Source organism: Megalobrama amblycephala, linkage group LG4 (genome assembly GCF_018812025.1).
Source record: "Megalobrama amblycephala isolate DHTTF-2021 linkage group LG4, ASM1881202v1, whole genome shotgun sequence".
NCBI lineage: Eukaryota > Metazoa > Chordata > Actinopteri > Cypriniformes > Xenocyprididae > Megalobrama > Megalobrama amblycephala.
The window spans coordinates 5229951-5252835 of NC_063047.1; the positions used below are offsets into that span (position 1 = coordinate 5229951).

General features: G+C 39.2%; 1 protein-coding gene across 4 annotated transcripts in view; it reads left to right on the forward strand.

Annotated features, from left to right (window-relative positions):
• lrch2 (leucine-rich repeats and calponin homology (CH) domain containing 2) overlaps positions 1–22885 on the forward strand; it is a 90076-nt gene that overhangs the window by 1535 nt on the left and 65656 nt on the right. The window lies entirely within an intron of this gene.

A 22885-nucleotide genomic window follows, 5' to 3' on the forward strand; every position in this document is an offset into this window, starting at 1 on the left:
CAGGGTCGTTGGCATACAGATTGCATTTGTTGATGGTACAGGGCTGCTTGTGTGCACTTTTGTTTGTGTGCATGATGTTTGTGCATGTGTTCAAAAGAGGAAATTGTTGGATGTGCACCAGACAGTCACCTATAAGAGGAAGTGACTTGTCGCTGACTCAACTGGAGATGCATGACTGTGTTTCTGCATAAAGAGAAGAGAATCCTCATCTTGCAATCTGTGTTCACTTCTGTGAGAATTTGATTGCTTGTGTGCTGGTTAGTTTTCGTGTGTTTGACAGTTTGAGTTGGCTTGAGTAAATGGTAGCATGTGTGTACTAGTGTCGGTCTGTTCCAATGGCTTCAGTGACCCACTTGGCAGTCCTTGCTATTATTGGCTATGTTTGGCCACAAACTTAACACTGGAGTATGAAGATACCCCCAAGCCTCTGATGTTAAAGTGTGACAAAGATGAAGAATTCCCTCTTTGTCTTTCTTGCTTTCATTTTCCCATCAGTTTTCCCTTTTGAAGAGAACTATTTATGACATGAGTCAAGATTGCTGCTGCATATATCGTTTTGTCATCACTTGGGTCTTTGTTGATAAACTGGCTCATATTTCTGTGAATATGCATGATACGTTCATATGTCCCGATTCAGTATTGCAATGCATCTCAATATCATTCTGTAATTGGATCTTCAATATCAGTTTCAATCCTTCTCACACAGTTTGCTTTACTATTGTCCAATACTGTGTCTCATATAAGGGTTTTTTTTTCCTTTTTTTTATTTTTTTTTTAGGCTTTTGTATTTTTTGCTTTTATTTGCTATATAGTTTTAATTTATTGTTTAGTTTTAGTAATTTTATTGCTTTAACATTTCTTGCATAATATAAAATTATTACTGCAAGAAATGTTTAATATATTTAGATTTAGTTTACAATAGCAGTGCTTTTCTGGCATATGTAATATATAGCACATTGGCAAGGAGTTCACAGTGGCTAAATGTCAATGTCTCCCACCATTGACCTGCATATGTGTGCATTAAAAGCAAATGCTTAAATTTCTGGAAAAAGTTAGAATTCCATTAACAGCAATGGTTAAAGGCAGTATAAATGTTTATTATTGCCACTGCAGTAGTGAGGTTTAGCTGAAGAAGTGTGTTCAAAGTTCATGTACACACTCGTTTCTAAACCCATATCTGAGCAACTGAACAAGAATCTTTATGTGACAAAGACTGGCTTCATGTGAGATGGTTGGGTTTGTTTAAAAAAAAAAAAATTCTCTACTTTTGGCGAATCAAGGTGTTTGTCTGAGAGAACGACCAATAAACTTTTCATATGCATTATCTTCATAGAAGTATAGTTGCATTTATTACCGATAATGGAAGATGATGGAAGAAAAATAATGATGCCTGCCTGTTAATAAATATTGAATTTCTCTCTCTCTCTTAATATCAGTGCATCAGACTTTTATCCTGCTGTAGTATGCACTATAGAATATTCATGTACTCAGTTGTCTTTCATGGAAATGACTTACATTAAGGCAGTTTGTGGTCATGCATATATATGAATTATGTATGTATCCGCTGTACACGTAGTGTTGCTTTTAGGATCCCTATATTAAAGACCGATACAGATGAATGCTTATGCTGGTCATAATCGCTTTTAACAGTGATATTTCAGCTTTAAGGCACAATGTTTCACCTACCAGTGAGAGAAAGTTGTCAAATATGTTGTACCATGAGAAGTTAACTGCTCTTATTTAGATTTGATAAAAGACAAGTTTATTCATATGGGCTCCTGCATGTGTGAGTGTCAAAGTCTGGAGGGTTGTACTGGAATATATATATATATATATATATATATATATATAAATGGTGCTCATCCCAAATGTTCATGGAAAAAAGCTTAAGGTTGTGATTTTAGGTATAAAGTGCCATAAAGAGATACTCAATCCAAAAATGAAAATTCTGTTATCATTTATCCACCAACATGTTATTCCAACCAGTATGCATTTTGTGGAACACAAAATAAGATATTTTGAAGAACTGTTTTGGTTACCATTGTTTAGTCAAAAAACACAGGCATTTCTCAAAATATCATCTTTTATGTTTCACAGAGGAAAGTCATAAAGTTTTGGAACAACATGATGAGTAAATGATAACAGAATTTTCATTTCGGGTGGAGTTTCACTTTAAATGTTGTCATGTGTGAAGTACATGAATGTCTTCTACTCTCTTGACAGAATCCTCTCTGTCTCTAGGCAGAACCCTTGGGGTTATGACATCATTGTGCTTTAGAGGAAGTGGTCATCATAAGATATGTGTAATGAACTCTTTTCACATTTCTGGATTTTGAACGAGGAAGTAAGGAATAGCAGGTTAAACAGTGCCCTGGTATAAGGGATAAATTGGGAGACCATAGCAAATGTATTCACTTTTGCTCCAACAGCTAAAGAAAAAAAAAAAAAAAAAAATCAAATTTCCCTGACTTTCCAAAAAGAGCAAAAATTGAGAAATATGGGTTACAGAAGTTAGGAAGGTGTCAAATTTGCTGCCACTCACTCAATCAGCAGCAGTATTTTAAACTATGGGCTGTATCTAATCATTTAAGCAGTGCAGTTAATTGTTGTCCACACTACTAAACCATTTTGTATCTGTCTGCATGTCACATTTTATAAACATTAAAAGGTGCAGTTAGTAATTTTTCATGATTAAAGGTTTTAAAACTATCAATAAAATGTCATGAGAGGCCTGGTGTTAACTAATCTGCCATTATATCCTGCTAAAATGTCAACAAAAATACCATCAAATCTGTGAAAAGGGTCCATATTTGTTCACCAAGCAACAGGAAGTGCCAAGGCTGTTTATAGCTGTGGCAGTGTGTTGAGTGACTCTTTAGTTTCTCCCTCTTTAGGGTAATCTGAACACCAGGAACACTGTAGTCCTTCTTCCTCTGAAAGCATGCTAAGGTTCTCAGTAGATCAGTAGCTATTAAAATAATAATAAAAAAACTAAAGGAGTGTTTTAGTTCCAAGAACCGATCTATTGAATGGTCAGACGTGAACAGGTTTGATATTTCAATAGATTGTGACTCGTGAATTGCTCAGCGAATATCTTGAGAACTGAGATTGTGTCCACAACACTAAGGTTATGTTTTGCAAATAGAGGTCAATGTGGGTGACTTGGATTTATTTATTTTGAGGCGAGACAGGCAAAAACTATTTCCAGGAACCAAATTCAAATTTTTAAATAGCTTGCCATTGTGCCTAAATGAATGACTCGTTGGGGAAATTAAAAAAAAAAAAAAACTCATTCCAGTCGTTTAGGAGGAAAATGTAATGTCACAGATCTTGATTTATTTACTGCAACTTTCGTCTATATTTATAGATTTTATGTATTGTTGAGCCCTGTCTATCCCTTTTAGTGTACACATATAGCCCTCAAATATATATATTTTTTCTGTTGGCTTATAGCCTGAATTCATAAAATAAAGTATTTTTTTATATTAATCTTTATATTGTTGTATTAATTGCTATTAATTTTTGTAAGGTTATTTTTCATTTGCAGCAAATTATTTTACTTTTCTATTGCATAACACAAATAACACATAGTAACTATATGACCAAAAAACAATGTTTAAAGGTTTTATCAAGACATTAAAAAGCATGGGGCAAATGACAGCACCGTCACAGTACATTTCATTGAGCTCTGCTTTATTAGATTTTAAGATGAACTACGTAACTTCATTTTGCTGGTCTTCTGCTTGCTCTGGTCTTGACATCTTGTGACAGTAGGCAGGAGACCTCTCTGCCCTTCACAGATGAGCGCGCACACACACACACACACACACACACACACACACACACACACACACACACACACACACACACACACACACAGACAGCACTCTCCAGAGACTGAGGTAATTACACATGATCTGACATGCTGATCCCATCTGTAAGGTGTTCAAACCCTAGTGCTCAGCATCATGGTCTTTGTAGTTCTGGTAGCACATCACTGTGTAGTGACAATTTGCAGCACTAAGAAAGACTTTTAGGGGGATTGAAAAGTGAATAAACTAACAGATAGATCAGTCAAGAAGGGTTAATGCAGTCTGCGTATGGTTGACATTGACAAATACATCTAAAATAAAATTAGGCTAATTCAGGGTTTAAAATGAAGTGAAAGTGATGATATATGAGTCAGCTATTCTCACTTTCTGGAAGTAGCTCTCAAGTCTCTGATACTGTAGCTTTATTAAAGGCTCCTTCTGAGCTGTAGGCCTTTGTATAATATTAATCTGATTTTTCTGTTTAAGGTTTCTGTTAAATCTGTCAGGTGTATTATTATTATTTTTTTTATCTGAACAGCACAAAATCTACAACAACAGCAACATAAATTTCATTTTACTAACATGATCCAAACCACATCCATATGTGCTGTGAAATCTTTATTTTAAAAAAAAGGTTCTATCTACAAAGGAGTATGGAATACAGGAATGCAAAAATTTCAGTGCTCAATATCCCAACTCAGAATGCATAAAATGTTGCTTATGGACTGCCCGGACATAAAAAAGTCACTGTTTGGATTTAAATAGGAAAATACTTAAGAGTCTATGACTGGATCATTATTGTGTTTCTAGCATTTTATATGTTGATGGAAATAACATCATATTCATTATTTCCATCAAGAGGTGCATCAAATTTTGTATTGACAATGCAAGTCGAGCACTTTGTAAAGTCTACTCCAGCACATCCTAAAGACTTTCAAAGAATTTGACAGGGTCCTATTATATTATGCTGTTTTATGAAGTCTTAATTTTGTTTTGGGTGTACTAGAATATGCTTTATTTTTCACTAATTTTACATTATTACAGCACCTCTCTTTCCAGTCTGGCTCGAATATGCGGTTTAGTTCCTGTTTCGGTGAAGCTCCTCCTTCCAAAATATGAAATGTTCTGTGATTGGTTAGCTGGCCCAGTGGGTAGCACATGTTTGGGAAATGTCATGCCCCTTACCATAACCACAAGCTCTCCGATGTAAATATTAAGGATGGCGTCAATTTCAAGCCAGATTCAGACTTAAGCCTCGTTTACACTGCAAGCGTTACGGCTCCGGCAAGGTTTTGTTCCGTCCTCTGAGCGGTGTCAACTCACACCAGAAGCATCTCAGAAGCGAAGCGGCTGGATTCGCGAGACCACGAGATTTGCCTGTCCAACGTTGTTTTCGCAGATTTTTTTTCATGTTTTTAATGGCTAATTGGTTATATTTTGCCCGGTTTAATTGTGTTTATTGCTATGCCATATTTTATTTTGCTGTAGCCATACAGATGAAGTTAATACACTTAAAATTCCAGTTATGGACAACAAAAACAAAGATATTTCAAGTTTTTCAACTTCGAATCTCTTGTCTTCAGTTTCTGGCCTCCTAGTGATGTGAAATATGAGCGGGAGTTTACTCAGGGTGATTATTTTGACTTTATTTTGTATTTGAGCTGCGCGTCTTGGACGCGGCATCCGTCAAAAATAGGCGAGGCGCCTATCTTTAGCGAAGCGGCGCGTCAAGCCGCTTCTGGGACGCTTCTCAAATGCACCGTGGCGCGGCTGGTGTAAACACGAGCATTGACTAGAGTGGCCGCATATCAGCTCCGGTAGCTGCGTCGCAGCCATAATGCGCCGCACACGCGTGCAGTGTAAACGAGGCTTTATAGTGCACCTATTATGCTATTTTAAAGGTTCCAAAGGTCTCATACAACAGGTCTGCATGCATCAAAGGTCAAAAGATGTTTTCATTTTCTCATACACTAGAAACCTTAACGCTCAAAATACTTAATTGGTTTGAGTAGGACAAACTTAAATTGAACAAATTAGTTCAGTTAAATTAACTGTTATGAGTATTTAGAACTTTCTTTTTCTTTTGAGTTCACAGCACTGACGTATTTCAAGTAAACTGTTTCATTGTTTTGAGTTTTATGAACTCATTTCTTTTAATTTAGACTAACTTAAGTTTAACTGAAACTCTGCTGGGATTTATATTTACCTAGCAGGCTTTGCCCATGGCACTCAAAAGGGAGAGTAAACGCTAAAATTAAGTGTTATATAATGTTTATTTTATTGTATTAATAAAATAACAAGATTAATGGTAAGGGAGATTTAGTAGTGATTAATGTTAATTTAGAAGAGTTTCTGTCAGTGTGGGTATTTGGAGAGTTACTATCATGGTGACAAGTGGTGCATGCGGCTTGATTTGAGAGCAGTTAAGTTACATGTTTTAAGTTGCTGTACTCATTCAGTAAGTGCTATACCATGCTATTGTGTTATAAAATTAGTAAGTTGGCATTTTCTGAATTTTCCTAGGGTTTACAGTGAAATAAATAACTCATTTAGATTTGCAAGAACTCAAAATAAAAAAAGTTAATTAACTAAATATTTTATGTTATTTGCTATTAAAATGTATGAGTTGGCTAACTCAGTACTTCAAGTTAGGAGTAATTATTGAGTACTACAAACTCAACTTGATAGTGCTGCTTACTTAAAATTGGAAACATCATAACTCATAACTGATTACCTCAAATTTTGAGTTAGTCCAACTTATTCGGGTTTACATTGTAATATACAGGTGCTGGTCATATAATTAGAATATTGTGAAAAAGTTCATTTTTTTTTATTGTAAATTATTTAAAAAAAAAAAGAAACTTTCATTTATACTAGATTCCCTACATGTAAAGTAAAACATTTCAAAAGTTTTTTTTTTTTTTTTTTTTTAAATTGTTGATTAGAGCGTACAGCTAATGAAAGTCCAAAATCCAGTATCTCAAAATATTAGAATATTTACATTTGAGTGTCATTAAATTACCATCCCTACAGTATAAATTCCGGGTATCTCTTGTTCTTTGAAACCACACTAATGGGGAAGACTGCTGACTTGGCAATGGTCCAGGAGACAATCATTGGCACCCTCCACAAAGAGAGTAAGTTACAGATGGTCATTACTGAATGTGGTGGCTGTTTACAGAGTGATGTATCAAAGCATATTAAATGCAAAGTTGACTAGAAGGAGGAAATTGGGTAGGCAAAGGTGGACAAGCAACAGGGATGACCACAAGCTTGAGAATACTGTCAAGTAAAGCCGATTCAGACACTTGGGAGAGCTTCACAATGAGTCAAATGAAGCCGGAGTCAGCGCATCAAGAGTCACCACACTCAGACATCTTCAGGAAAAGGACTACCAAGCCACTTCTGAAACAGAAACAACGTCAGAAGCTTCTTACCTGGGCTAAGGAGAAAAAGAACTGGACAGTGAACAGTGGTTGAAAGTCCTCTTTTCAGATAAAAGTAAATTTTGCATTTCATGTTGAAATCATGGTCCCAGAGTCTGAAGGAAGACTGGAGAGGCACAGAATCCAAGCTGCTTGAAGTCTAGTGTGAAGTTTCTGAAGTCAGTAATGATTTGGGGGGCCGTGACATCTGCTGGTGTTGGTTCATTGTGTTTTATCAAGTGCAAAGTCAATGCAGCCATCTTCCAGGAGATTTTGGAGCACTTTATGCTTCCATCTGCTGACAAGCTTTATGGAGATGCTGATTTCCTTTTCCAGCAGGACTTTAGCACCTGCCCACAGTGCAAAAACCACTTCCAAGTGGTTTGCTGACCATGATATTACTGTGTTTTATTGGCCAGCCAACATGCCTGACCTGAATATATGGGATATTTTCAAGAGAAAGATGAGAAACAGTCGATCCAACAATATACAGATGATCTGAAGGCTCAGTAGTGCCTCAGCAGTGCCACAGGCTGATCACTTCCATGCCACACTTCACTGATGCTGTAATTTGTGCTAGAGCAAGTCATTTGCTGTAATATGTGCTGCCGACCAAGTATTGAGTGTACAAATGAACATACTTTAAAGAACTTGAACTTTACTGTTTTGAAAATCCATTTTTTGATTGATCTTAGGAAATATTCTAATATTTTGAGATACTGGATTTTGGACTTTCATGAGCTGTACGCTCTAATCATCAAAATTAAAAAAAAAAAAACTTTTGAAATGTTTTACTTTACATGTAGGGAATCTAGAATATATGAAAGTTTCATTTTTAAAAATAATTTACAATAAAAAAATGAACTTTTTCATGATATTCTAATTATATGACCAGCACCTGTACATTGCACATCAACACATTTTTCAATGATTCTCAAACGACTCGTCCAATTCTTCAGTCTCTCTAAATCGCTCCATTCCGCGAGCCTACTCTGCTCTCATTGGCCAGATGGCTCAGTCTGTTGTGATTGGTCTATCGCTTACAGCGCATGTGGAAACGAAACACCCGTTGCCATAACTGAACTTCAGCTCCGGTGCCTTCCTAAAGCTCAGCGATTACACACTGTGAAGACGGTAACGATGGCGTAAATTTTACCATATCAATCTGAGTGTGAGTCCAAACCTTGTACTTTTCCAACCATGAAACCTTGGAAGAACTAGTTATTCAACCCGAACTTCCATCGCAAGGACGACTTGAGCAGGACGTTTCTCAGTGATGCACTACTCAGTTTGACATACAATATGAGATGTTGCAACTGTAATTCCTCACCATCAACATTAACAAGTGTATGTCCATCAATAAACTGATGTGTATATTTCTAATTTATTACGGTGCACATATGGGAACTGTATCAATAACGGGGCGTACATTAGCCGAACACTAACATGAGTGACTGATGTAACGTTAGTGTTTGTAAAAAAGTCTTGGCCAATCCTTTATCATTACTCAAAGTTTTGAGGACGACAGACAATCTGCATTAATGGACACAGTTTTAGGTAATAGTGGCCCACAGCTGATTTGTAAAAGTATCGCTGTAAGAGTGACAGTAATAACATGAGTTAGCCAGAGATTTTCACAATGTAAAACACAAAAATGCATATTTTGAACACCTGCTGGAAATATATACATCAATTAATAATCATACATACAGGTTGCGATTTTGAGGAGCAAGTTGGTCCAAATAAAGTGTGTACTGTCCCATCTTTAATGGCGTTTTGTAAATCCCATTTAGACCAGTAATTTTAACCACTGACTCTTCACATCCTCATCCTTTGGAAATGTTTACAAAGAGAATTTGCTTTTGCAGAGCAGAAAAGATTTCTCGGCATGTACACAACAGGAGCAGCTAGCTAGAGTGTTTGAGGGCAGGTCAAGTTGTTCGCGGGCAGACAACGTAGAACATAACGTGGGCATTAGGCAAATGTGTTACCCAGTGATGTGTAGCCATCATGGAAGTGGGATTCGAATTCCCGACGACTCGTTTAGGCGGTTCAGAGTCGACAACAACTTTATTTATCATGCACTTTCGGCTTCACAACTTTGCAGATCTTTTACATTCACAGACAGCTACATTACACATTGCATGAAAGGTAATATTCGAAAAAGCAGAAAATAATGCAGAAAGGATTTCAAGTATGGAATTTGCCAGCATGGATTTCACAGGACATTTCAGAGTGGTATGTCTTTCTTTTTTGTAATTTTCCTATACGTTTTAGATACAATGTTATACACCCTTTAATCATAATATATGTCATGAAAACTATGGTAATACAAACAGTAAATGATCACAAAACCAAGGTTAACTTTCATAAGGAGCGGTGAACAGCCTTACAATAGCGAGAGCTTACAAAAGCCACAGTAAACACTATATCATCTCTAATGTTGGCTAGCAGGGGAGCTGAGGCAAAGCTTTGCCCTTTGTTTACATCATAGCAACAGCATAAAACTTATGATTGGAACTGTTAATAGAAAACCAAACTACATATAATAAGACATACAAGTTGTGATCCATAACGGATTGTCCCGACAAAGTGGGAACTGCTCCATCTTCCAGGAGAAGCTTTTGTGCATACCCTGCATTGTACTCTCTTAGGTTCTGGAAGCGGTTCGCCTTAAAATGTGCAGCACACAGATAAATAGATAATAGGACCCCTTTAAGGTCTGGACTCAGAGGTGCCAATTCATGTGTGAGAATGATTCTTCATGCTTCATCTCAACTATTCTTTCACAATTTGAGCCTAACGAATCTTGGCTTTGTCATCCTGGAATGATACGTCTTCCTGCATGGTTGTTTAAGAAATGAAAAGCTACATGCTCCATTAATTAGGGTTAAAAGAACAGTTCCCAAACATTTAACATGCTAAAAACATAATAATCACAGCAATAATGATATAGACTCTTAAGTATTTGCCTATTTAAATCCAAACAGTGCCTTTTTTTTGCCGGGCAGTGTATCTCTCACGCTGACACACTCCTCGTAAGTTTGTCATCTTAGTGAGATATCATAATAGTCATGAGTAGAGGGAAAATTTCCCAGTTTTCCATCCTCTTTTTTTTCCCCCCACTGACACCTACTTTCAGTTGTTATAAAAAAAGTCTCTTGCCTTATGCTGACGTTTTCATCATTATTGCAAGCGTTGTAGATACACCGCACATTGACAGCGCTGTTTGTACAAGCGGTCCAGTTTCATCTCGAGTTAGTTTCATGTTGTTCTGATACACATCACCCACTGAGGTATAGTGTTTATGAGCTGTAAATTTAAAGTCTGGTGTTTAAGTCTTGTGTTCCTGTTTTTCTGTGCTCTCACTTTGTCCTGTAATACTGACAGAGTATGAGACCGACACAAACACTATTTCAGGTTGCCTTTTTTGCCTTTAAATTGAAAAAAAAAAAAAAATTTCATTTGATAGTCCAATTTAGAGCGTCTACTAACTATAAGTAACTTTGCATCCGCTTGTCAACCAGCAGTCATTAGAGTTTCAGTAGACTGTCTGCTTAATATCTGCTAATACTTTATTTTGATGGTCCCCAAACACATTCTATTGACTAAAAGTAACATTGTTAGACATTTCAATGGGTTTTTACAGTAACACTATTGCCTACACTATACTATAGTAAGTTACTGTACTTAAGATTTACAGTAACTATATGGTACTGTAATTATGTAATACAGCGCAATTACTGTAAAAACCCAGGTTATCAGTACACTACTGTAATTCATTAATTTGTACTAAATATAAATTACATTTTGTAATTTTTTATATAGAATTTTATTCTACACAAGTAAGTACTATTGACAGTCAATTCAAACAGACACAATTATTTATATCAAATATCAAATTCTTAATTAAAACATTGCATAAATAACTGTAATGAAGGGAACTGGACGATGGAGTTGTTGATCCACGTGCAGGCTATATTAAAATGAGCGTAGTCGTACAGGCAGAGGTCAAACACCAGCAAACGGATACAGGAGGGCAAGGCAAAAGAGTAATCCAAGACACAGGCAATGGCCAAGACAGGCAGCAAACGATCATCAAACAAGGAAAACAGTCCAGGGTCAAAAACAAAGGCAAGGCTAGGCAAGGACAATGAAGCATGGAGACAAGGTCGGATAAAGGCTAAACAATACTCAGCAATGTGTGTGTGTTTGAGTGCAGCTTATAAAGTGTTACTGATGGGATTGTGTGATTGGTTCCTAGATGGCGAATTATGGGAAATGTAGTCCGGAGTGATGTGTGACTGCATGTGCCATGAAAAGGTGACAGTGGTGAACCGGTGACCTCTGGTGGGGAGTAGCAGGAAACAGCAGGCGCGGTCTACGTGACAATAACACTTAAAAATACGAGCCTGGTCTCTTTAGAAAAAGGTACCTGTGGGAACGTTTTCGCGAGTCGCAAAATACCTACCAATACGTACGTTCTGATTTGACATTTTGTCCGGTGAGTGGCACTAAAAGTGTAGCGTAGTATTTTTTTTAAAATAACGTACCACCAACACTACACCTAAACTTACCCAATAGTGTTAACAAAAGCAAATGTGACATAAAAAGCATCCGTAATCGTGCAGTTTTAGCTTGTTTTAATCTCTCATCTTTGAGCTTTTTTACCGTGACTTGTTTTTCCCCTGATTCGTAACCAAGGCTTCCTCGTCCTAAATCCACGGAGATGGCTGAGCTACCGAGCAAGCTTGTTATATTAGAAAAGCGAAACATATGGAGCTGGTTAACCGATGCAAAGTCCAAAATTCGTTTACAAATTGTGCACTTTGGTAAAATGTGTTTTGAAGTCATAATATTGTGCAAGGAGACGTAAAAACAAGTCTTTATTAATCCATAATCTGACCCTGTAATCGTAACTGTTCATGAAAACGATTAAAAGTGCTTGCTGCTTGTTATTTTGACTAGATAATCATAATGTGCTCTAAAAGAGAGCAAGAAAACTGTATACATGTCTGTTGATCTCTTGAAGGCAACGGCCAATCAGCAATGTTCAAGTTAGTCACAATCCACTCACCGCTCAAAACTCCAGAGTTTTACCTAATTTGGCAAGCTTCTGCTAGCTAAATGGCAGATGAATTGGAACCAAAATACAGTATTTGATTAGACTTCAATGACAGAACTTTTTAAAGTCTATAAGTGTATTCATTGTGATATCATAGCAATGCTTATGTGCTTAGTTTAAATGTATTGTTTGCATTAACATAGTTTTCCCCTGCTGTCTGAGATTGTATCACAAATTCACAGTGACAGTCAGGTCCAGACAGTCTCATTTTTAGTCTCTGGCACTCTCTCAGTCTCATTGAGAGAGTGCCAATGTTGCCTTGACCAGAAAATGGTAAATGCAAGCATCTGCAAACACCCCTCGGTTACACTTTAAAGGTGTCATTACAGTGTAATTATATATTTAAGTACAGAGTAATAATAGGGTGGGATAAGGGTTTGGTTGAGGGTTAGTTGCATGTGATTACGCATAATTAACTGTTATTACTATGGTAAGTACATGTAACATATGTAACAAGGACATTGTAAAATAAAGTGTTACCCACCCCTCTCTTTCTATTGATAAGACAGAACATATTAAATGATGAGTAACTAGTGATTTTAAGTTAACAGAAAAGTTCATACTGGATGTGTATCTGTGTAAAAGATTTTTGTGGGAAAATGAACATAAAGAAGTATGTTGAACTGTATGTGTAAGGGGAAATGCTGTATCATATGACATGTTTCTCTGTAAAGTCCCTGGTAAAGAGTGAAACATTATACAGTGAGATGCGGTTTCATTTTTATCCCTTCATTCAGACTTTTCACTTTCTCTTTGTCTTTCTCTCTGTCCTCAGTTTGAACATAATTGGATAGACTGACTGTTATATAACATTTATTCAGTGCAACAAAAATGAGTTATGATAGAGACACAAAGAGCGAGAGAGACAGAGAAATTTAAGAAGTCCACAGAAAGAAAATAAGATGAATATGCAGAGAACAAGAGAATATTTGTTGTGCCCTCTTTTACGGCACTCTCTTTCTTATTCCTAATTTTCTTAATTTTCTTAATCTCTTACTATGACAGTATTGAATGCTGAACAGCGCTGCTGGTCGCCATTATGGGATATAAAATGCTGGTATCCCCACTGGACTTACTAAGTTGTGTTTGGCCAACTAGCTGTGCTGACTGATTAGCAACACCAGCTTTGCATGGCTTTGCTAGACCAGCAGCAAACCAGTATTATTAACCCTTAAATGCATGACTGTTTCGCCAATCATTCTTACATATTCGGGTCTTTATCGACCGGGATCTATATCTAACACGGAAGGATCTCTACCTGTTGTGATAATATAAAACTCCTCTGATATTAGAGTAACAATTACAGAAACATAAAATAAAGCATATTTTGTTACCTTTTGGAGCTTGAAAGGGCTCGGTTTGAGCAGATGTTTTATGCCATCATCACTGTCCTCGTCAGAGCTCATTTCCCAGTAAATTCAGCAAATAATGGGCTAGTTTTATGTTTGAGGTCACGAATATGAGCCCATTCGCGATCTCAAACATATTCTCAGAAACTATATAATTTTCAACATCTTCAAAATCAATATTTCGATCGCTAACAGCTTCACCAGATCCATCCATTAACAGTTACAGTCATATTTGATTGCATTCAGTAAATCGCTGAGCCATTTCATGTTTCTCTTATTATTTCGTTTTCTGTCTGAATGAGTCGTCACTTCAGCATTGTGTATCAGACATTGCCACCTTGTGGAATAAAGGTGAATTGCACTTATTCCATCATCTAAGATTCAATTATTGTTGTGCAGAAAAAATATATGTACACTCATACACACCTCGGGTCGTTTGCGACCCTATACAATTTTTACAAAAAAAAAAGGAATACAAAAATAGGCATTCTTTTATAATCTTTAGAATGAATTGATTGAGGAATACCAAGAAGGTTGATGTCTAACTTTAAAAAATGAACGAGGAGGAGGGTAGTGAATGACGTCCTGGGTCACTAAAGACCCGAGGTATGCATTTAAGGGTTAACCAGTCTGGACTAACATAGAAATTCATGCCTGATATTTAGCCATTTTGTGATTTAACAGATTTTGTATGCTAATGTTTAAAAGTTTGAAGTCTGTAAGATTTTTTTTAAATGTATTTAAAAGAGGTTTCCTTTTCTCATCAAGGCCACATTTATTTTGATCAAAAATATTGTTACTGTAAACAGCAATATTGTGAAATGTTATTTCAATTTAAAATGTTGAATTTTAAACTGTTTTCTATTTTAATATATTTTAAAATGTAAACTATATTACAATTATGCCATCTTCAGTGTTACATGATCCTTCAGAAATCATTCTAATTTGCTGATTTGGTGCTCAAGAAACATTTCTTACCTGTCCCAATGTGCACAGTCCTATCCTTTCTAAATAGTATGTGTGATTAGAATAAATGTATCCCAAAGCATAGTATGTTGAAAAGAGTATGCCACGTTCCCAGATGGTTCGAAGTGTGGATCTGTGCCAATATTGCCCATAACCATTCAGGTCAGAAATTGAAACATGAATAAAAAGAACTACAAACATGGTAGAAATGTAAAAAAAAAAAAGTAAAGATGTCCTGTTATTAATTGTCAGTATCTAACTTGATGAAGAATATTTCTTTTTTAATATTTCTTTTATGAATACCAACATATATGTTTACCAATAACTATTAAATGCATCATTATGCAAAAAACATGAGCAAAGTTCTCAGCATGAAAGACACACGACTGGCAAATCAACATGCTACTTGTTTTCTCTTTAGTGTGGTTGGAAAAATGGCTTCAGTAGAGCAAAATTAATAAAGTGAGGACTGTGTATATGATGTTGTTAAGTGTGACAGGAAGATTGACAGGCCAGTTTACGGGGACTGAATGCAAATGACTATTCAAAAGAGTGCTTTTTTTGATGTGGTGGTATATGCCCCAAAGCTTCTCTAACACGCTCTGAAGTATCTATAATTTTTTGTTACAAAAATAGGCTACATACTATGGTATAGTGTAAGTATAGGTGAATTGGGATGGCACATTATTATTATTATTTTTTATTATTATTATTATTGATGTTAAAAACAGTTGTGCTGCTTAATATTTTCATGGAAACCATGATACATTTTTTTCAGGATTCTTTGTCTTATAGAAAGTTCAAAAGAATAGCATTTAAGCTATTTGAAATAGAAATCTTGTAACAATGTTAAAGTCTTGACTGTCACTTTAGAACCATTTAATGCATCCTTGCTAAATATCAGTACTAATATATTTAAAAATAATAATAAAAAAATCAGACTGACCCAAAACTTGTGAACGGTAATGTAGTTCCCCCTTATGCCTGTTCCAAATACCGGCAGTGGCATTACTGTAGTGTACTAAAATGTATGTGGAGGAGGGATACTTGATGAATCAGGCAATCAGCTGTTCATATACAATTTGAGTACGACCTCCATTTTGGTGATTGTGTATTTGGCTGTAGGTTAGTGTGAGTATGTGTGGATGGTGTTGAAGTTGTGTGGATGTGTTAACAAACCCCAAACCTCTCCACTCCTGTTAATTAACCTGTCACTCTGTGAGTATCTATTGCTGGTTTCCATGGTAATTGAAGCATGGTAGGTCAATTAAAATGAACCTCACCTCACTATAAACGTGCTGAGACTGTTGCTCAAGCAAGGATGTGTGAGAATGATTTCTGTGTATGCACTGCATCCTGACAAACCCTACACAGCAACATTTGGGTCTATGGCGGTTTTGTCTGGTCGTATTCAGAAAGAGTGAAGTTTCTTACAATTCTGTTTGATGCTGCTAGTGTTGCAGAAATGACACACTTCAGCTTTAAATGGATAGTTCACCTAAAAAGGAATATTCTGTCATTTAATCACCCTCATGTCATTCTGAAGCCGTAAGACTTTTGTTTATCTTCAGAACACAAATTAAGATATTTTTAATATTCTCTCATCATTTTAGCCAATAAAATATCAATTGTGCATAGGGTGACCAGATGAGATTGGCTGAAATTCGGGACGCGGGGGGTGGGGGGGGGGATTTCAGTCGAAATCGGTATAGCCTAACGCTAATAAGCTTAAACGAAAATAACGAAATAATTGTGTAGTGAAGTATTTTTTTGTACACAGTGCTACGAACAATCAATCACTCCTTGTACGCGTGCATCACTGTCCTCCTTGCGGCTGCAGCAACTTGTGCTCTCTTCATCAAGGCTTAAAAAAAAAAGGGCATGCATATATATCTAAATTCGTGCCTAGGGCCAGATTCGGGATTCGGGACAACAGTTTAGATTTCGGGACTGTCCCGAATTTTTTGTGACGTCTGGTCACCCTAATTGTGCAGTTCAATTCAAGGCTTCTGAAGAAACATATTTGCTTTATGTAAACATTTTAATTTAGGCTTTATTCACGTATAAACATGAATCAATGCACACATGTAAACGGAAGCTTGACGCACAAGGACCAGTGAGGTTTGTTCTCATATGTCACACACACACAAATTTGAGGATGTTGATTACCTAGACTTTAAATGGAAGGACAAACCAATTAGAGACTATTAAAAATATCTTCATTTGTCTTGAATGAAAGTTTTATGGGTTTGGATTAGAACAACATGAGGGTGAGAAATTGGTGACAGAATTTTAATTTTTGGATGAACTATCCCTTTTAAGCTTAAACATGCTGTCTGTCAACCTTCATTCATCCTTTGGTTTTTGCAGTGTTTTTTTCTGAAGTATGTTTTCTATAGATTTCTCCAATTAATTAATTCCTCGGTAAGGAAATTAATTCATTATTATGTGTTTCCTGTAGACAGGTTTGAGAATCTGTTGTTTAAGAGAGCAAATATAAAGAAGACGGATAAAATATACTGATGCAGTCCATTATCATATTCATGAAACACATGGGGCCCTGAGTTAGCTCTCTCTGTGTGTGTGTGTGTCTGAAATGTGAGCCCTATCTGTCACGGGTGCACAAGGACAAGATGTAAAGGATCCAAGTGCAGCATAAGTATTTATTGGGGAGTCCAGAAACGTAAATCCAAGGCAGGCAAGAGGTCAAAATCCAGGTAATCAGTCCACAAAACAACAAGCCAGAGATATAAAACAGTGCACGTAACAAATACAACAAACCACAACTGAGGACAGAAACAACTGAGATTAAATAGACAGACACTAATGATGAAACACAAAACAGCTGAGTGCAATGAGTGTAATAATGAGTCCAGGGGTGAATATGGGAATTGTAGTCCAAGGGGTGAAAACAAGAGTCCAAGATGGAGTGCCCTCTAGTGGCTGATGGGCACTCTCACAGGTGATCGTGACATTACCCCCCCTCAAAGGAGCGGCTACCAGACGCTCCACCAGAAAACAAACAAAAACACAAAAAACTCAGGAGGGAGGTGGACAGGAGGAGGATCAGGGGGAGGGATGGTGGGCCAGATCCAGGGTGCCCAACTGATAGCCAGGGCGGTGCTGGAGGAACTGACCAGGCTGGTTCCAGTGGTTCTGGAGTCCTGGCTGATTGCCAGGGTGGCGCTGGAGGAACTGACCAAGCTGGTTCCAGCGGGTCTGGAATCCTGGCTGATTGCCAGGGTGGTGCCGGAGGAACTGACCAGGCTGGTTCCAACGGTTCAGACGGCCTGGGCAGTGGCGGCAGGGCAGAAAGCCTGGGCGGCGGCGGCGGCAGGGCAGAAGGCTTGGATGATGGCGGCAGGACAGAAGATCTGGGCGGTGGCGACAGGGCTGGCCAAGGGTGCTTCGTGGCCGTATCAGGGAGAACGAGCAGCTCGGTGACGGCCTCCGTGGCCGTATCAGGGAGAGCGGACAGCTCGGTGACGGCCTCCGTGGCCGTATCAGGGAGAGCGGAGGACTCAGGGACGGCAGCGGGCTCAGACTGGAACTGCTCTGGGACGGCAACGTGTTCGGACTGGATCTGCTCAGGGACGGCAACGTGCTCAGGCTGGAGCTGCTCTGGGACGGCAGCGTGCTCAGGCTGGGGCTGCTCTGGGACGGCAGCGTGCTCAGGCTGGGGCTGCTCTGGGACGGCAGCGTGCTCAGGCTGGGGCTGCTCTGGGACGGCAGCGTGCTCCGGCTGCTCCGGCGACGCCGGCAGGGCAAGGCGCTTCGTTGGCGCCGGCAGGGCAAGGCGCTTCGTTGGCGCCGGCAGGGCAAGGCGCTTCGGTGGCGCCGGCAGGGCAAGGCGCTTCGGTGGCGCCGGCAGGGCAAGGCGCTTCGGTGGCGCCGGCAGGGCAAGGCGCTTCGGTGGCGCCGGCAGGGCAAGGCGCTTCGTTGGCGCCGGCAGGGCAAGGCGCTTCGTTGGCGCCGGCAGGGCAAGGCGCTTCGTTGGCGCCGGCAGGGCAAGGCGCTTGGAGAACCCACAGACAACCTCTAGAGTGGTCTCCAGGCCTTGTCGGACGGAGGAAGCCCTTTTCCTCCTTCTCCTCCGCTTATGAGGGTGAGGCGGTGGCTCACCCAACAAGGATTCACTGGCTGGAGCGGACTCACTGGCTGGAGCGGACTCACTGGCTGGAGCGGGCTCTGTAGCGGACTCACTGGCTGGAGCGGGCTCTGTAGCGGACTCACTGGCTGGAGCGGGCTCTGTAGCGGACTCACTGGCTGGAGCGGGCTCTGTAGCGGACTCACTGGCTGGAGCGGGCTCTGTAGCGGACTCACTGGCTGGAGCGGGCTCTGTAGCGGACTCACTGGCTGGAGCGGGCTCTGTAGCGGACTCACTGGCTGGAGCGGGCTCTGTAGCGGACTCACTGGCTGGAGCGGGCTCTGTAGCGGACTCACTGGCTGGAGCGGGCTCTGTAGCGGACTCACTGGCTGGAGCGGGCTCTGTAGCGGACTCACTGGCTGGAGCCGACTCCAGGCCTTGAAGGATGGAAGAAGCCTTCTTCCTTCTCCTCCTCCTCCTCCCTTTACCGGAGTGAAGCTGAGGCTCAGTGCCCACCTCCTCTGAAGACTCTGGAGTGGACTCACAGGCGGGAACGGACTCACTGACTGGTAGATTAGGTGAGGTTCTCCTACCCCGATCCTCGAGGTAGAAAACGAAACCCCAAAAATCCAGGGTCCGGAGCCCCTCCAACTCCCACTGAGACAGAGGGTTGTCGAGGCATCCATTAAAAATCCCTTTTAACGCCTCATCATTATACCGCAGTCCTCTTGAAAATGTCCAGAAAAATTGGGCAAAACACCCTACCTCACTCCCCTCCTGTCGCAGCGCCAATACTGCCCGAACCAGAGCCATCCGCTCTCCAATGGAGGCTGGGGAACTAATCCGAATACTCATGCTGCTGGATCCTTTGTGTGGTGGTTTGTTCTGTCACGGGTGCACAAGGACAAGATGTAAAGGATCCAAGTGCAGCATAAGTATTTATTGGGGAGTCCAGAAACGTAAATCCAAGGCAGGCAAGAGGTCAAAATCCAGGTAATCAGTCCACAAAACAACAAGCCAGAGATATAAAACAGTGCACGTAACAAATACAACAAACCACAACTGAGGACAGAAACAACTGAGATTAAATAGACAGACACTAATGATGAAACACAAAACAGCTGAGTGCAATGAGTGTAATAATGAGTCCAGGGGTGAATATGGGAATTGTAGTCCAAGGGGTGAAAACAAGAGTCCAAGATGGAGTGCCCTCTAGTGGCTGATGGGCACTCTCACAGGTGATCGTGACACTATCCCTCTCATGAAGACATTAAGGAAGCCTGCTGATAGCCTGTATCATCTCCATTGGCCTTAAGTCCATGCATTAAAAGCACATTGATTTCTCATTTATGTGTGTGTGTGTGTGTGTACGGTGGGGGTCTGGCACCTTCTGCTAAACAGCTGTGCCTCAGTCCAAGTATTGTTTGAGTGTAAAAGACAGATCACAAAAAGAAAGGAGAAATGAAAAAAGAACAAACAAAGTGATCATAGCTGATGGATATCAATTCATGATCTGATAGCAAATACACAGAGAGGAGCAAAAAAGGCGAGAATCATTTCCCTTCAGTGAGCTCTCTTTCATTGGTTTTGTGCCAAAAGATGCACGCGCGCACACACACATACACACACACACACACACACACACACAACCACTGCTGGAGATGCTGAGCTGATATTAGAAACGTCGCTGTCTCAAAGAATTCCCATCAATTTGTCCCTCTATCGCTTCCTCACTCTCTTCTCCTATCTCTGTCCACAGTCATTTACACACACACGTTAGTTTCACTATATTAGTGAGGACATTGCACAGACTTCCACTGATTTTATATCAGGTTAATGATATTTTCTATGGTCTAACCCAAACCTTACTCCTGAACCTACCCATCACAGAAACATGTGCAACACTAGATTTAAATAAAAACATGTTTTGGCCGATTTATAAGCCTTTTTAACTAGTGAGGACCATTGAAATGTCCTCACTATCGGTTGCAAGTATCTATGCAAGTGAGGACATTTGCCCCTCGCAGGTATAGCCAAACCTGTACACACAGTTCCTCAGTTATTCTGTCTGGCTCTTTAAGTCTCTATTCACTCAGTCACTGACTTTCTGTCTGTCTCTAACAATCACACAGACTTGATTCCTCATACAGTCACTGTGTGTGTGTGTGTGTGTGTGTGTGTGTGTGTGTGTGTGTGTGTGTGTGTGTGTGTGTGTGTGTTTGTGTGTAATGTGTTTGATCAGCTCTTTTCCAGTTCAGTTGATTCCAGTTCACTCTCCTCCTGTATCTCTTCAGGTTTTGAGAGACATAGATGGCTGTAAACTATAATGTCCTCTCATAGGAACAGACAACTGTTTCTATGAGACAGGGATAGTTCACACAAAAATGTAAATTCTGTCATTTATTCCCCCTCATTTCATTCCAAACCTGTAAGACTTTCTTTCTTCTCCAGAATATAAAAGAAGGTATTTTGAAGAATGTTGGTAACTAACCGTTTTGATTATCAACGACTGGACAGAAAACACTGAGACAATCTTCAAAAATATTTATTTTATGTTCCACAGAAGAAATAAAGTCATACAGGTTTATAATGACATGAGGGTGAGTAAATGATAACAGAATTTACATTTTTAGGTGAACTTTCTCCTAAAAGAGGAAGAAAGGTATGATAGTTTTGAAGTTCTGTTCCTGGAACAGAATTCTAATGTGACGGAGTTTTCATTTAACATGTTTTAAAAGCTCCAATCCCTTCACTATAAAGTCTTTTGAAAAACATGTATTATAATATAATGTTTAAAAGTTTGCAGGGTAGTGTGGGTGTGGTTACAGCTAACTGACCCATGCTAATCAGCCAAAACAGCCTCCCTACTGGACCAGCAAAAGATTTTTACTTTGTCTAGCACATGATCATATATGCACATGTGAAAATTTCACCATACACAGATAAATGTATGTATAATACTGATCTTTTTGAGCGTTTGAAGTGAAATGTGCAGTGGTGTGTAAATGTTGATAATGTGCGACCTCGGTGTTGAAGCACGACTGCTAAACTAACGTGAGCCTGCTCCGCTCTCTTATCAGCCAACTGAAGGTTGTTCAAGAGGAATTTCTGAGGTGGAGTCAGCTCAGTTTGGGTTGGTAACGGTTGCCAAGCAACACTGCTTAGGTCTGTAATAGTTGCCAGGCAGCACAGCTTCAGGTTGGCAGCGACCGCTGCACAGTCAAATATTGCTTTTGTGGGACGTTTTTTTGTCTGCTTGCATCTCATTGGCTGACAAGTGCCAAGCCCATAATAGTGAATTAATTCTTCTTTGCTGACATTTGGCTCAAACTCCTGAAGGACGTAATATGTAACGGACCCAAAAGAATCCTGAAATGATATCTCATTGCTTTTTCTATTTGTCTGTCTTCTTTTTCTGTCTGCTTTGATATAATTGCAGCATTTTATATTTCTCTCACATACACTCTTTTCAAAGGGGATGTGAATTATAGAGGAAGTTGACATGATTTTTTTGTTCTGCATGCATGTCTGCTCCCATGGCAACACCATGGTAATGACAACTCAGTTGTGATTGGTTGAAGGTGTTAAAAATCTAGTCTTTTTTTTTTTCTTTTTGAGTTTTGAGATTGATGTCTGCTTGAGGACTAAGGGCTTTTTTTTTTTTTTTTTGCTTTACCAGTCAAAATGATCCCAAACAAAGCCAAAGCAAGATCAACCACTGACTGTCTCTGAGCAACACACATTTATAATGAATCTGTTTTTGAACAAATCATTTGAGTATGATTCAGTAAGTCACTTGTTGCCATCTACTGGTGTAATTTTGTAACTGGCAGAAAGTGTCACTGAAGAACCACAGTCTCACAGTCTGAAACATGTGAACCCAGTCAAGTGCAGTGATACAGACTGTCAAACCAGTGCTGTTCAACTCTATATCAGCTTCCTGGAGATGATTCAGTCAGATTCAAGGACCAGAACTAACCATTTTGTTACTGCATTTAAACACATATTTTCAACATGATTTTTTTTTTATTATTATTATTATTATTAAAAGTGAGTGGGTCACATTAATTTCACTGTTGTGAATCTCAGCTGTTTTATTGTTAGGTGTCACATGATCAGCA